Consider the following 16,987-nt stretch of genomic DNA (forward strand, 5'->3'; position numbering starts at 1 on the left):
CTTATAGCAGTGAAGTGAGGTGGACAGGACTCCTGGTAGGGTAGGGTGGGGGCTTCCCTGACCCGCAGCAGGGTGGAGAACATCAGAAGTCTGATGAAAGTTTTCTGGAGACAGCACATTTCAGCTAAGATTGTACTGAAAATCTGGCGTTTCTATACTGCAAGTGGTATTCGATTGTTTGAGGTTACTTCAGGCTGACACAGACCCGGAGATTTCAGTGGATCCTGTTCCACTCTTAGAAGCTATTTCAGCTCCCCCAGACTGATGCCAATCAAAAACATTCCCAGCTATATTTGGATTTCCAACTTCTTGTTACTCAGACCTTGGACCCTTTTTGCTTAACTTATAGTCTGTCGACCCTTGGCCCTTCAGGCTGTTTCTCCACTTTGACAACACACTTTGAAATTCTGAATGCACCCTTTCTTGCGCTTGCAGCCCTCCTGACTTTGCATTTGATTAAACCTTATGAGCCTTTTCTCTGCTCCATCGTCTGGATTGTTAAAAAATATATTGAATCATATGGAACTCGGCATCTCCTCCTGTATACCCCACTTCAATATCGCCTTTGTTTCTGACACCGAAGCACTGAACTACTCTGCATGTGATTTTCCAGCCAGTTATGAACCCACTTTTGTAGTAGCCTTATCTAGAAGATACATGTTTGCTTTTGGAAATGTCATGCAAGGCAATATCAAAAGTGTTATTTAAATCAAGATATATGAAATACTCTGTGTTTTCCATATCTGAAGTTCCACTATTGTGTTGTAGGAGGAACATACAAGTTCCTTTTGACAAATTTTGGCTTCTGACGAAAGAAATACAAAAGTTGGCACTAACAGGCTTGTGCTCTGATTTGAAAAACTGTTGCACTTTGGGGTATTTTCCGTATGTAAAAAATTTGCATAAATTTAACTCCTACCCTTGTCTGGTTCAAGCCCTGAGGCAGACAACTTGCATGTTACTTCAGGACCTATTTTGGATGATTTCACAGATAACAAATGTAAGGCGCTCTCGCATCTTACAAAGGTAATTTTTTAGAGTATTTTGTATGCAGTCACATAACTGTGAATCAAGAACGTTTTGTGTTGTTGTCAAGCTAGTACAGTGAATATTTTCTTAGTCCATGGAATCCTGTAGAGTTCTTGGAGACTACAGAAGTACTTGAAAAATATGCGGGGTATTGTGGTTGAAATGTCAGATCAAGATGAAAAAATGTTCATTGAATAAAAGAGAAGGACTCTGTTGGGTATTCCTCCTGAAGACTGTTCTGTTTCTTCACTCAAACAAAAGTGTCTTCATGTTTCTTCTGTCTTACACAATTTTATATATCTTAATGCAAGGAAAATCGAAAGAGGTCCCTGTGTTTTACGTGAGTGGCTTTCAGAAGTCTTAGTGTCCACCAGAGAAGAAATGATTTGTAGATTAGAACTGAATAGTAAGGCTACAAACCCTTGCAGCCAAGAATTCAAATTTTCTGTAAAGAAGAAAAAGTACTCAAAAGAAATGAATTGTGAATCTCAGGGGAGCAGGAAATAGTAATGAACCTGACAGCAGGTCTGTGCAAAGGGCACCCGACTCTGCTGGGATTGGAAACCTGGTGAGATGTGAGAGATCCCGTCTGGTCTCATATGGGGAGAAGATCCAAAAGTAGGAGGATGGAAAATCCCCTATGATGAGTGTCTTCAGAGACAAGACTAGCAGCAGAATTTCCTCTCCCTGTGAGAAGTGTCCCCCCTTTTGTCTATCATATATCAACATATATCCATGTGGGTTTTTAACTCACAGACTTAAGGCTTTGTTTAATGTAAGCAACCAGTTGCCTTATTAAAACATGCTACTCATGCAGTGTTTGTCACAGTTTGTCAAAACTGTTTCTCAAATTTAGAATGATGCTGAAGGTTATGGGACTGTGATATTTGAGCCAAATATTTTCTATATGATACATGCCATTTAAAATAGTTTGGCTATTTGGAGCAGTTACTGTATTATAAAATCCAAGTAATTTCCTCATTCACCACTACACGCACATAAGCTTTCTGCTCTTCTGCGTGCACACACGTATTCACATGTATAAAAAGATGTGCATGCATAAATACTCATCTTTTAAAATAAAAGAGTTCTAGGATGCTGTAGATACTACAGTTCTGTGAAAAACTTTAAAAGCAACGAATGTAACAACTACAGCCTCAATACTGATGGCATAATGAAGTTTTTAAAAAATAATGACAGCACTTGTGTCATATGTAGGCGAAAGCTTTTCCAAACTCGCTGCCTCAATCACTGTCTTACACTATCAAAATGGCTTCATATGAATGATAGATGAACAGCTTGTAAGTCTCATTCTCAAAGTTGTGTTTTAGGAACATAAACAGAATCTGAAATCACAAACTGACTTCAAACAGTGTTTTGTAAAACCAAAGCCAAACTCTCAGAATATTTTGTTACTGGTTGTGTACACTTCATTGCTAATTTTCTGTAAACATAACAGTATGTTCTCCTCTTTAATGCTGAAAGACTTCTTTTTTTGATTTAATTTTGATTTTAATTTACATTACTTAGCTATTATTACTCAGTGAAAGTCAGCATTTGTGTTTCTCAGGGCTTCATGTATGTTCAAAATTGCCAGAAAGCTCTTTTAATTCAGTTAGCTTCATTTCTTGACTCAGTCCCTGTTTAAAAAATGGCCTTTAGTTATTCCCTCTTCATGGCCCTGCTTATATAGAGTCTTACTGAGAAGTCAAACTGATTAAACTAAACCACACTAGATCTCAAAAGTTCTTGAATTTTAACTTCATGAGATTGGGAGCTAAACTGTTCTCATATTCTGCGTTCAATAGACTATTCATGTTTGAAGTTGGCATGCGCTTTAAATAAATTGCTCTAATTTAGATTAAATTAGTAATAGATTAATGTTTGCCAGTGCGCAGTGAATTGCAGGAAGGCATAACAAAATTTATAGGATGCTTTGATTGTGCTTATTAGTTTTCATTTCTTGTTTTATGACTGTATTTACAGTTGACTTGCCAAAGAAATCTGAAACCTCATGAAGGTACTCATCGGATTGTGTGCACCATGACTTAAATTTAAGTCTGCTCAGCGCAAATACGAGTTACGGTGATTGCTACTTATGCAGTTATACTTGGAAACAGTTGGACTGTGTCACCTGTTTAATTTTGGTTTTCATGAGTGAAATTCATGGTTGAAAGGTATTTGTATTTAAAGAAATTATATGTCATGTTGTAAAGAGGAATAATACGTAATGAATGTTAAGTGGAGGTAGGGAAAGAACTTGTAGGAGCAAGAAACTTCAATGTATTTTGAGAAACATGCAACACATTAATACATGTTTTCTGTCCTTCACCTGTATTTATTCTATATTTATTGTACCAAAGCAAAAATGGAATAGGATGTGTATACACTGCATGACGATTGTGAAACAAGTTCAAAGGCTTTGAGTCCCTGTTTTACATCATCTCTTCTGGGTTATCCTGAGCTCCCCATAGAGTTTCTCAGCCCAGTGAAAGTCTCTTTGCCACCAGAAAGTCTAATGAAAGCAAATATGCTTACCATAATATCACTTACCAAATCCACCAATATAATTTTCCATTTATCCTATTACATTTTATATAATTGTTGTTTCTGGCAACTTGACTACTGCCTTACTAGATAATCTATTGTCAGCAATGGTTATTACAAGGAACCAAAGCTGTCCATCTCTGTAACGATACTAAGCAAGTGTGAGTGCGTTCAGTGTGACCAGCTCCAGTTGTTGAGTGATGGTTGATTGTTCCTCTGCCTATATATGGCTTCTAGTTACAGGTGAAAATAAAAATAATCAGGGTGAAGAACATCAGCTGTAAGTATAGGATGCATTCGTTGTGTCACAATGGGTGTTTGTAGTGGGTTTTGTTGGTTTCTTGTTTAGATGAAGAGTATAATGGCAGGATTAGCTTTAGCTTGATATCTGTCATGACTACCGAAGGCATTTCCTCTGCTTTTATTATTCATAAACACGGTTGTGAAGATTGACAGAAGTGGCCTTAATTTGTAATTGATCCTAGCCTCATGTTGTAAAGGAAAATATCATATTTTGTCAGTCTCGCACCAGAGGGGGGAACAAACGTGTGGATATGGTCTTAATTGGTTGCTTATATTTCAAAGTTGCTAAATTATACAGTAATATCAGAGACAGCTGAATGCCATTTGGAGAAAAAGAAGAAGGATTGGTTTACAGTTTGGTTGCATATGTAATAGGATTCGTACAATTGAGTATCTGAATCTGGGAGAAGACACTCTCTTACCTCTGATGTCAGGTATTTTTCCAGCAGTCTTGACAAGATAACCTAAATAGGCTTATGGGTTTTATACCATAAAGAAATCAAATCAATCTAACTAATCTAATACTCATTTTTAATAATGTGCATTCGCATTTGCCTAGTTTCAGTATTGAAACTAACTGCAAATTATCACTGTTCTCACTGCATTAGAAATATCCTGGTGTGCTATTTTCTGATTTTCATGATTGTTTCCCCTCTCATATCACCTCTCTTCCCCCAAAAAAGAAATGAATAATTGTGGAGCCAAAGTCTTTAAAAGACAAATGGATTCTGCATGTTTTTTCCTTTTGACACATTATTATTGAAGGTGCTAAAGAAAAATAAGGAAAAATAGGAAAGTTGTATCTGGGTCTGCTTTTCTGAGTCCAGGTCAGAGCTAATGGGGGCTACGGTGTCTCAGCAAAGGACATTTCACCTTGGGACTAGAGTCAGTGTCCTCTCTCATTCTCTTCGTCAGCACTGTTTTACATATAACTGCTTTTTAATCTCATTGGTCGGGAGGTTTTAACAGTGGTCAATGACCTGAGTGATCCATATTTAAAATGCTGCATCTGTTGTTATAGACTCCATCATGTACATTTGGGGAATAACTTCACATTCTTGTGTGCTGTGATCTGCATACCAAATTCCCAAGCCTCTGTGCTGGTCAAAAAAGTTATATTTTAAAATGCTGATGAGGTTTGCTATTTCTTTTAGAATCAGAAATGTGAAGATGCAAAAGAACATTACCCGACTCTAAAAACAGAAAGTAAAAAAAAAAATCTTAAGCGTTCATAAGATGGGCTTTTGTGTCCTTTCTGTGAATTCCCAAACATCCTGATGTCTCATCTAGTTTCTGTAAAAACAGTGGGTCTGAGGTAGCCTGTCAGCACTCAGCAAACAGCAGATATGTATGGTCTTTAACTGAGAAGTCCAGTGGAAATGAGTATAAAACCCCAATACTACATCTGATAGTGTTGCTGTAGACATGGTTATAGCCTAAAAGAGGAAAGGTGGGGTTTGCTTGCTATCTTCTCTCCCTTTAAAAAATAAATAAATTGTATGTATCAACTTAAATGAAAGAAAAATAAGAATGCACTAGATATGTATAAGAAACAAGTAGCTAAATGAGTAGATGTTTGATAAAGATATTAGCAGAAATGAGTACAATTTTGAACCACGAACAGCTTGTTCAGTCTCATCTGTTGCAGCTTCAGCTTGCCAGAGTTGTTGCTGCAGCGTTGTTTGAAGTGTCAGCAGATCCCAGACAGAGGGAAATTATCTTTCACTTCCAAATTATTTCTCAGAGAAGACTATGTAGGCTAACATTCAGATAAATCCTGTGTGTACTGCAGCCACCTCTGGCTTGGCGCACAACACCTGCAGATATCCTAAATGAGAAGATGCACATTTAATCCAGTGGGAACTTTGAGGAGCCTTACGGTCATTTAAATAAAGTATTTTGGTTTAAAATCAAGGGTTATCAAAATTATCTACAAGAAGCAGCATTGGACAGTAGCAGGAATTGCACCTGGTGGATTAACTGCAGCTCAAGGATGGGTTAATTTATTTCAGTTTAGTCTGTTGCTGAGAAAAGAGAGAAAAGGAGCAATTACCCTGTGGTGTTTCTTTGAAAATACATCCTTAAATAGTCAAGTAGTGTGGTTTGATCATGGTACGGGTGAACTGGTACTGCACTGCTATCAAAGCAGTGATTTAATCCTAAACCTGGCTGGCTGAAATTGGTTTTGTTAATTATTTGTAGTGTTTACAGAACTGACAGCATCTGTGGCTCTGTTACCTTAGATGTGCAAACAGTGGGTGAAAACTGAAAAACACTGCAAAACCCACAAAAGGTGAGATTGGAAATAAAGGCATGGGGAAGTGATTTGCTCAAGGTGATAAAATGAGTTATTGGCGGAGTCCCAGTGAAACTTTAGACTGAGGGAGCAATCTTGCCTAACTCCTCAAATATGCAAATGGCTCCACATCCTGTGAAAACTAACACTTTCCAAAAATACACGGTATTTTTATTAGTGACTATTCCATAAAGAGCTTTGCTCAAATGTAGCACATCTGCTTTTGAAACAAAGTTATTGCTTTCCTGTTATTATTAAAGTCAAATTACAACATATTGTTGCAGGCTCTATTGTTCTTGAGAGATTTTTATTCTGCGTAAGAGTTCAGTTTATGAATATTTACATTAAGAGGATCACCTGTACAAGGTTCTTTTGGCGCATTTATGTGCATTTTTACTGCCGTGAATTCTATATGTGTATTCTGTTTAGGGTTTCTGACTCTTTTCTCAAGGAGTGGTTTTAAAATCTTTTTAAAAAATGAAATATTCACTACTGAATTTTAAGATTATGTCCATCATTTTGCAATATGTAGTTATGGTTTGAATTGCTTTCCAATAACAAAATCTCTTTAGAATTAGTTAGCTTTGAACTCCTCAGGGATAGGTAGAGATATGTTTGGCTTTTTTCCTCCTTTTTTTTATGGTGTGAGTCTCATGATCAAAATGCATGCAGGGTGGTTTTTTCTTTACCTCCTCCCCTGAAACACTGGTATCTGATCTAAACCGTGGGGCTCCTGCTTAGGTCTGTAGGAGCGGCTGCCTTCCTCTGCGGACTCACCGCTGCGTGTAATGCGTCAATAAGGTCTGTCACACCTTTTTAATGCTTGTTTTATGAGACAGGAAAAAAACCAAATTGTTTCCTCTACACCAAAGCATTTCATTGTGAAATGCAAATGGGAGGAGTGTTTTTTATCAGAATGGATTTTATGACTTCCTTTAAAAAACAGGCTCGTGGTCAGAATGTGTTTATCAGTATATTTATATAGTCACAATTTATTCAGTGCCCATCAGTGTCCATTTTACATTACAACATAGAACCAAATGAATGCTTAAAAATCACAATCAGTGGGTATTATTTAGGAATTTGCTTGTTATGTATTTTTGGTGGGCTTTTTGCAAGTACTATGCATTGAGTGAAGAGTAAATAACAGTTCTCGTTCCCAGTGGTAATGTAAATTAAGCTAAGGCAATTAAAAAAAAAAAAAAGGCATTTTGCCTGCCTGCTTTAGGCAAAAAATGTCAGCATAAGAGAAATAAGTAAGCGAGCATCTCCATTTCATTTTATGAAGAAAATGAGGGTTGCTTTTGCTTGGGGGAGGGTCTGTTCCTCAGGATGGGGGATTGCATGTCGTCTTAAGTCTGCTAGAGACAGTTGATTGAAAGCTGTGTTGGGTTCTTGTTCTCAATCCTCTTCCTTCTTTGAGATGATCTAGGGAAATTCCTGTGTGAAAAAGTAGTTAGTTGATTCAGGATGATAAAGCAGCAAGATGTTTTATAGTACTGAAAAGAAGAGGGTAATTATGTCCAGGTTTAACTCCTTGAAGTGGCTTCCCCACAGGTTCAGGTCAATACCCACCTCCCAGGGTGGGAGTGGGAGATGCTCTGGTGGGACCTGCGTGCTCCTCAGCCAAGCTCAGTCCTCTGGCTGCACCCACAGTGGTTGATGTTGTCTGTGTCCCCTTGGGCAGCTCACTTTAAACTCTTCTTTGTTTCGGGCAACAGTTTCATTTGCAGCTGAGACCATCTAATGGCTCTTTACATCCCAAAAGGAAAGTCTGTATTTCTGCCACCTCCTTTGAACCAGTTCTGGTGTCTGTCATTCCCTTTCAACACCTTCAGCTCTCTTGTAGCCTGCACAGAAAGTTGTATGTTCTTTTTTTTCTGGACTAACGAGGCAAATTGGCTTGGGGGTCTGGTCTTAAAGCCAATACAGGGCTTTATGTATGTAAGTATAGACAGTTCTACAACGTGCGAGGGGCAAGTGGGAGAGGGGAATCTCTCCCATTCAGCAGATGTAAACTGCCAGACAACATCACCTCGATTTCCCATCAGTCACTGATTGTATATTAACTAAAAGTACTACTAAAGTACTACTAAAAGTAGTTAAAATACTACAGAACTTAAAAGCATTGGCCTTAGTAAGACCAGCGTATATGTGCATTGAAAAAATGCCCGGGCTTGAAAATTGCTGGCAACTTGGAGGTTTCTTTGGCCAGGTAGAGTGGTGAAACAAAGAGACACTAAGATGCTGTTGCCATGTGAACATGTTGTAAAAAAAAAAAAAAAATCACTGGAAAAATACCTTTATCAAAGATTCTACTATCTTTCTGTTCACTTCAGTACCACACATCTTTCACATGGGATGGTAAGCATCACTGATGGGTTTTTGGTGAATCACAGCAACTAATGTATAAAACATTGCAATATAAACCATAAAAACTCTGTATGTTTTAATTTCTGAGCCCGTTGTCCCTGATCTCTAATACACCACTGTTACACAGTCGTGCAGGCATGAGGCAGCCTTTATGGGGTCAGTTCCTCAGCAGATGTGCTTCGCGTTTCTGAATGATTCGTGCAATTTTAATTCTAGAAGTAATTTCAAGGTTAGTAGACTTTATGTCCAGCTGGCCACAGTTGTGCTTTCTTGTAGGTGTTGGTCTGACTGTTCTCATGTATTTTCTTTTTCTGACAAATTTCTTTATATGGTGAAATCACACACAAAGTTCTGCAGTTTAAATTATGTCACCAAGCACAACTTTGTATACAACTATTGATATAATTTTGAATTGTCTCTGAAATACTGAACTGTGTTGTCTTTTTATGGTCACATCAAGCAGACATAGATCTGTGTCTTACACCTGGTAGACGGAGGTGCTGATGGTTGTTATGAAATGCAGGAGATTCAGGAAATGTATGTTCATTATATACAGCAGAAATTAGTTTAATACCCTCTTCTCTCCATGTGTGTTTATTCACTTTTTCAGTTTTGCATGAAAGCACCTCCAAGTAGAAGAGCAGGAGTCTGACAGATTTCTTTTAATTAATTTTTCCAAAGGAAGGAAGTAATTCAGTTATAATAACTGATCTACTGAGACGAAGTACCAACTTCAGCATTGTGGCCATTTGTCCTAAAAGAACTTATTAGGGCCAGTTAACATCTTTTTCTTTGATTATGGTATCATGCAGGGAACTACTAGGAATTACAAGATGATGTCCCTTCTGTCATAAATTTATGAATTAAGCATTTGAAGAAGGATGACAATTTGATATGAGTAAAAACACGGGGGAAAAAATAGCAGAGAAAGCAAAATTTTAAAGGATAGTTGTATAGCATAGACTTACTCATTTTATTATTTCATACTTACTATGTTGCAACCAGTTACTGCTGTATTTTTTGAATACTATGAGCAAAAGTCTACAGAAGAAAATCAATGGGTTTTGACTATGACCCTTTGAAGTATCACAGCTTCTTATTCCTGATCAGAGTTGAATCTTCCTGTTCCAAAGCAGAAGGAGTGGTATATACTAACGCTCAAATTTAGGAAAACAGTGCATTAGGTAAAAGAAAGAAAAATGTTTGAAAGTCTTGATTACCTTTCCGGAATCAGTTAAACAGTGATTTGTGTGAAAAATATTATTTATCAAGTAAACAGTGTTATCTGAATACCCAAGTCAAAATTAAAGATATTGGTACATCTGGGGTATTTTTTTCTTACACAGTTAAAGTATTAAAGGTGTTTAGAGATCTGAATGTCCTAGGTCATGTTTTTTCCAACAGGCTTTTTGGCAAAAGAGTAATTTGCCTTTTTTAGTTGTAGTAGGTCTCTGTTGCTGAAACCAAAGATTTATTTACATTTAAAAGCTATAAAATCCACTCTGAGGTCCTTATAAAGAGGACTTTATTTTCTTCTGGAGTAGTATATATTAACTACCCTCTGATGCCCCAGATTCCTCAGTTGTCCCCGTAACTGATTCCTGTTGGCCAGGTCTGTCTTGTTGTCCACTTGCTGCATTACCTCTGTCCTCTGAGGGTGCATCCACCTGAAAGTTTTCATTTCCATCAGGAGAGCACTCATGAAATTTCCCATCCATGCCTTCTTCTCGCCCATTGAATTACATCTCAGAGTAATCTTGGATCTCAGTGTCTTTGGAATGAAATGGAACTGAAAGATGCACTCCGGTCCCTGTTGGGTGTTCAGGGTAAGAGCTAATCCAAAGTGAAACCTAGAGAGTCCATACAGTGTGGGTGCTGGGTTCTCAGAAGCAGCTGGTTCACACTCTGGTGCCTCTCCTCCGGCCTTCCGATGTAGATGTGACCTCAAACATGGATCAGAAATCCCTGTCGCTCTCATTTGGCAGGCACTGTAACTGTGACTTTGTGAGCAGTTAAATATGGCCAAGAAAATGGCCACTAACTAGTTCTTAAAGTCTTTATGTATCTTAATTTCATAAATTTCAATATTACCTTCATGAGGTAGGTTGTAGCAGTGGCGTACTCATTATACGATTGGGGAAGCCAAGGGAATTGGACTTGTCCCAGGTCATTCAGATAACAGCAGCAAAGCTGAAGCAGATAACGTTCCTATTCCACCTTTCCTTTGTGTAGTATATCCGATGGTATAATTGGAATGTTATTGCCCAAAGCAGGAGGAAGCCATGAATATGCCAATAATGTGCCACAGGAGGAAAAAGAGCGGAAGGAGGAAATCCAAACCGGAGGGGCTGGACAATGTGGAAAATATTTCTAATAATTAGCTAACAAGTAGAGCATTTCAATTACTAGTTTTCAGGTGTGGCATGTTTGACAGAGTTGTTTTTAAAAGATCTCATCAGCATCCTGAAATGATGATAATAGAATAGCACCACAGACAGGCGTTCAGATTGTTTGTTACCTTGCTGCAGTGAATTACACTAATAGCAGTGGGGGTCATTTTTTGTACATGATTAAAAGCTGGATACCACTTTAGTGTAGCAAACTGATAGATGCTCGTAGCTTTTGCCTCTTAAGACTTAACCAGCCTAATGTTGGTAAAATTAAAATATTGTGCTTTTGCTGATGAAGGATTTGAGTTCTAGAAGTTACTGCTGGTTATTCGTTTGGTTGAGTCCAGCTCCTTATGGGTATTTGTGTGCTCCCCAGAACATTTTGATAAAATAGCTGCAACAGGTGATGCCTGCTCAGAAGAAACCCTCAGAAAAAGCAACTCAACAGAAGGGACTTGAGCAATTAGCAATCCAGATGCATGTCCCCACATCTTCTTTCTGCACAACAAAACGAGCTGGGAACCGTATGGTTTGCAAAATGTGGGTCTGTAGGGAGAGAGAAGAGGAATCTTCTCTGCTGGGACAGTGGGATTCGTGCTAGGGTTGTCTTAGCTGGAAGTCTTGGTGTGGCACCTGGGCAGCACAAATGCACAACACTACCTGTTGGAATCCCATATATGTACTGTGCATAGAAATAATTTCTAGTGGAAAGTTAAGAAAATCCTACTCTCTCCTTTTTCTGCCCCCCTGTTGGTGAATTGCTGGATGTCCTGCAGTGTCTGGGTTTCAGCAGTGGAACATTATCTGTATTTGTTTAGTAGTTTAGACATCGTTCTGTTGCCCAGGTTACTACAGAAGCATTAGAAAAATTATTGTGTGAAGCAAAAAAAGGACTACTTGAAATATTTTGCTTTGTTTCTAACTTACGTTCATTATCTTTTAACTTCGTTAGATGCAGACACATAAATCAACTGACTTTCCTTGTCTATTGATCCAGAATTAAAATTGTATTGCGACAGTTTTAGTTTGTCCTATCAGCAGCATTTGTTTAACCTCAGTCTCCCCCTCTCAGCCTCTGACTGCAGTGGAACCACTGTTTAAGGAGTGATTTGTTTTATGTTGTCTGTTTTGTTGAATGATTTCTTTCAAATACTGTTAAAGACAACGTTCTATACGAAACTGTACAGCCTTTGTGTGATGCCAAATTGAGCAAAGGCTTATTCTTGATCCCTTAGAAAAACATAATCTCAGACAAAACTGATATATCAGCAGTGGTTGAAAAGATAAATCTGTTGTATGTATGTTTGGCATGCAACAGCATCGTTCTTTTTTAATGTTCTTAGCATGTCACGCTGAATATGCTTTTTTTTTTTTTTTTTAAATTAGGTTAATGTGAAACTGTGTAGGAATAGGCCTGCAAAGAATGTTCCAGAGCATAGTTACTTTTTAAAAAGTGATTAAATATATGTTAGAAAGAAGAGACTTGTTTTGCATGTTACTTGTTAGACCATGCTTAAAAGCTTGAAGTAATAAAGCTGCTCCCTCATTGGCATTAAAACTAATTTTAGTGTAATTACTCATTAACACAGCTCGGCACTGCTGAGCATTCTGCTCACATGGCTGTGTACAAATCAGTTTGTAATGGCACTCAAGGCTTCTGAGGAAGGATGGGGGAAAAAAGGGAAGGAAATAACCTAGTCTTCTAAATACGTTCCACAGCTATCAACAGTACCAAATTGCTACCAAGCTGGTATTTAATTGCAGCTTTCGGTGGGTGAGTTTTCTTGCCTATTCATTGCTTACCTTACTTGTACAATTTACAAGTCCTTTGTGCTTTTATTTTGTTCACAGTTTATTTTTCAGACGCCACTAGTTTTTTGCTGTGTTTGACCGATCTACCTATAATGCTGTCAGAAGAAATATTTCTGGGTTTGAGTCTTGCACAAGGATAAAACTGGGTTTCTGTTAATCTAGGAAATCTTGGCAGCTCTCCCAGAGTCTTCATCTTGAGGCCTGCAGGTTCTTCAAGCACTGTGTGCAGATCACTTAAGTAAAAGATGGATCTTTTACATGATATAGGAAGACAAATACATAAGTATGTGAGATGTGTTTTGGATTAAGCAGATGAATTTTAAAAATTTATCGGGAATAATTTTCCTTAGAGAAATTTCAGCATTTTGTTTCAATTTAATTATTTAGAAAATATTTGTATTACATTTTAATTAAATAGAATGATTTTTAAAGATAGGCAGAATGCATCCTTTGTGTCAAGAGCATGTAATTTGAAGCAGATCACCCGACAATATTACCAAGACACGTAAGAAAAACCAAAGTGTTAATGTAAGGTAGTGGAAGACACATGGTTTGCGTTTCTAGTGTGAATAGGTATCCCAACTTTATAAAAACAACTGCTGTACTGGACAATGGCAGTCTCATACTCTTCTTTGGAGTTTTGTTCTTTCTAAGTTCATACAGTAGAAATTCATCTCCTGCAGTCTTCCTAGAGTTAAAATGAACAACTGAAATGGTGGTTATATGGCATTTCTGTGTTGATGTAGCAACTGCCTGTTGTGCTGGATATGAAGTTTTTAACTTTCTTTTTAAAAAATGGAGGCGCTTTGTATGTTAAGTAGTTTAAATAAATGTGTGAAGCAATCAGTCAAAGAGTTTACCAGAATGGTTCAGAAGATGCTACTTCAGAAGGCATTTGGCTGCTGCAGCTTCCCTACAGATTATTCCTCAAACTGTTTCATGGTTTTAAATAATATTATTAATGTAATTAGCTAATACAAGGGTAGGAAATTAAAGCTCTCTGCAAGAGAAAAATATTCAATTGAAGTGTAAAGTGAAATTTGAAATGAAATGGGAGTCAGTCAAGTAGGCACTCTGGGAAAGTTGCTGAAAACTGTGGGCACCGTGGAGGTTTTTGCAGAGTACTGTACCTTGTTTCACAGTGGCAACATGATGTGGAAAGAGTAAATATAGGTGCAGTGAGTAAGTCTCCAGTCCAAGGGCACTATTAACATGGGCTCAAATTTAAACATGGGAGAAGTCTGACTGATTTATTCAGGGACATAAATGTGACACTGAATTGGCACTCTAATTGTCATTTAGGAGCAGAGAGATGGTAGGTGGGAGGATCTCCTGACCCCGTTGCAGGTCTCCTCATTTGTCAGTGTTGAACTCTAGAGGTTCCCACCAACCCCTTTCTCCAGCCTGTCGGGTCCCTCTCTCTACCAGCGTATCTGCTGCTCCTCCCAACCCAGTATAACCTGCAAACCCGCTACGGATGCTCTCTGTCCTGTCATCCAGGTCACCGGTGCAGATACGAAACCCTCTCTGTCCCAGTGTCAAGCCCCGGGTAACGCCACTCATTACCTGGGCTACCGGTTAGTCTTCACCCCATTGACCACGATGCTGGGAGCCTGCTGGGCCAGCCAGCTCCCCACACACCCCACCACCCCTGTGTGCAATCCAGATCTGGCATTCCTGGTTCCACCTCTGCATGACTGGATGGTGTTTCTCTGTTTCTTTTGGTTACACATTTTAGTCTCTGGTCTTGCTTCCTTTACACTTTCTGTGCTTAAGCTGGGCCAGGAGTTCCCTGTTCGGCCAAGCTGCCTTCTTGCCATGCCCATTTGTTTTCTTGCATGTAGGAAAATGGATTGTTCTGGGGTTGTGAGCAGTTTGTCCCTGAAGATCAGCAAGCTCTCCTGCTCCCAATTGCCCATAAGGGCAGCTGTCCGTGGGATTGCATGTGTCCTGTGACCATGCTCAAGTTTCTTCTCCTGTAGTTGAGTGTCTTGATTATGCCAAACGCCTTCCTCAGTTTCCTCAGAATCTTAAATTCTGCCATCTGAGGGTCATTCCAGCTAAGAACGCACGACTGTCAAACCTCTGAACCAATTTTCCTTATTTATAAATAGCAAATGTAGGGAGAGCATCTCTCCTGCTGGGTCGAGTTGTCCACAACACACTCGGGTGTTCACTGCTTTGAGAAATGGTGATGTTGTAGGTTGGAATAAGGTTATAGCGGTAAGTGCTGATAACTTTAGCTGGAACCTTTTGTGCCCTGAGATGCTGCTGTTGCTCCTTGGCATATTGTGCTGTACCATCGAGCAAGGGGTGAAGCTGTGTAATGAAATATGCTGTAGTCTGCAATAGCAGAGTTATCCTTGGGGGCATAGGGGCCCTGTCTGAGTCCGGAAGAAGAGCTAAAACGTGGTGCATTTCTGTAAGAAATCTAATTATGGGGACATAAAAATAGTTTAGATTTTGCAATGAATGTGAAATTAATGGTCTAGTCTATTGATCAGGAGGGGGGTGCTGAAGAATACTTAATTGTGATCTGTAGCTATTACAGTGTTGAAAGGATAATTAAGAAGATATTTCTGAGTACTTGGCTTTCTGTGATCTGTATCTTCAATACCAAAATATGTATGTTCCAGGCTCTCGGGGTCTTGCAGAGTCCTGTAAAGATACAGGTATTGAACTGAAAGGTTTTGATTTTAGCATGAAATCAAGAAGAAACATGTAATTGAAATGTAATTAAATTGGTGATGGTATTTACACCAGTACTTGTTGGGGGAGTGAAACTTTTCCCAGTTGACAGGATGGGCAGTATCTGAGAGAGGAGGTAGAACATGAATGAGAGCTTCAGGAAAGGTGGAAGCCGCGATGGGGTGGTAACAGGCACACTGGCACGTGGGAAGGGAGGGAAGCCATTGCCAGTGTCCCCATGGAGCTGGGCCTCGTTTGTGGTGGTCGTTGGTCCCAAGAAGTACACCCCTGTCTTTGTGGTGTTGTGTACAGTAGTGTTTCATGTGAAACCATGAAGTGTCTCTTAGTTGTACCCACGTAATTCTATTATTGTGCAAATGTGATACAAGCAAATGGTCTTCCACCCTTGTCAGTAGTTGCCTAAGAACTAGAAGTGACAAAATGAGAGTTCTGCCAATTTGAGACCTGTGTGTGAGATGATGCTTTGGTTGACGAGGTTTTTTTAGAATTTAGAATCAGGTTGTTGTTGGTGATAGATGTTCTCAGTGTGTCTGCCTGAAGGTTTGATTGTTCAGATAAGATTTTCTGGTTTAGGCTTTTTGTGTGCAGTTTTCTCCGTGTCTATTGAGATACAAGTCCACGTAGTCTGTTATTCTCAACAGAAGCTGTACTAGTCCTGAACTTCTTTCTGGGGAAAATCTGAGCCATTTTAGTTCGTTTCCATAATTAACAAGTGAATAAATGTATTTGGCAGCATGGATTCCCATGTGGGAAATGTCATCGGGTGACTTAAGCTTGGTAAATAGTTAAGAATCCAGAAAAATTCAGAGTATCCTGAGCTTTAGGGTTTTGTTACTAATTGTGCTTCCTGTAATACTCTGTGGTAATTGGGGTCCAGCTGCTCAGAATATTACTGTTAGATTTACTGGATGGATTGCTTTAATAGGATTTGGAGAACAGCTATTTGTACGTTACAGCTTGTGCTGTTAACTTGCCAACCTTTTAATACAATAATCCCAGAGATTTATCCTAGCTTTAAAGTAGTAATACAGGAAGATGTACATGACTTACCACAAAAAATTTTGTAAAGTCTTCGTATAATAGGAAGCAAGAGTTGTTTATGCTTGTTGGTATCTTTGTAAAATGATGTAATATATGTTATGAGAGGGAGGAAGAGCATCAATGGAAAGAAAACAGTGACCTTAGTGCAAGTTAGGAAGAAGTCTGTATTTCCACTGCCATACCAAGTTCGTCACCACATCTTACCATTGGCAGTAGTAGAACCCAACCAGTTCAGAAAGCAGTTATCATGTGAATTGACTTCAGCGTTTAATTGCACAACATGGATGAGTTTGCACTTCTTAAATGAATTTTGTGTATTCATCTGTCCTTTTTTTTTTTTTTTAATGGTTGAGAATAGTATAAGTTAATTCTGCATGTTAATGAAATAAAGTAGAAAATTTGGTCTGGATGTATTCTTGATTAAATTATACAAGTTGGGGGTTTTTATTGGTAAACGTTTGGTATTGCATCTGGTTCGCAAAGAAAT

At 38.6% G+C, this 16,987-nt stretch overlaps 1 protein-coding gene across 9 annotated transcripts in view; it reads left to right on the plus strand.

Moving 5' to 3' along the window:
* NEO1 (neogenin 1) overlaps positions 1-16,987 on the plus strand; it is a 210,852-nt gene that overhangs the window by 140,744 nt on the left and 53,121 nt on the right. The gene's annotated exons all lie outside the window — the stretch shown is intronic.

The sequence above is a fragment of the Strix uralensis genome, chromosome 11 (genome assembly GCF_047716275.1).
Source record: "Strix uralensis isolate ZFMK-TIS-50842 chromosome 11, bStrUra1, whole genome shotgun sequence".
Taxonomy (NCBI): domain Eukaryota; kingdom Metazoa; phylum Chordata; class Aves; order Strigiformes; family Strigidae; genus Strix; species Strix uralensis.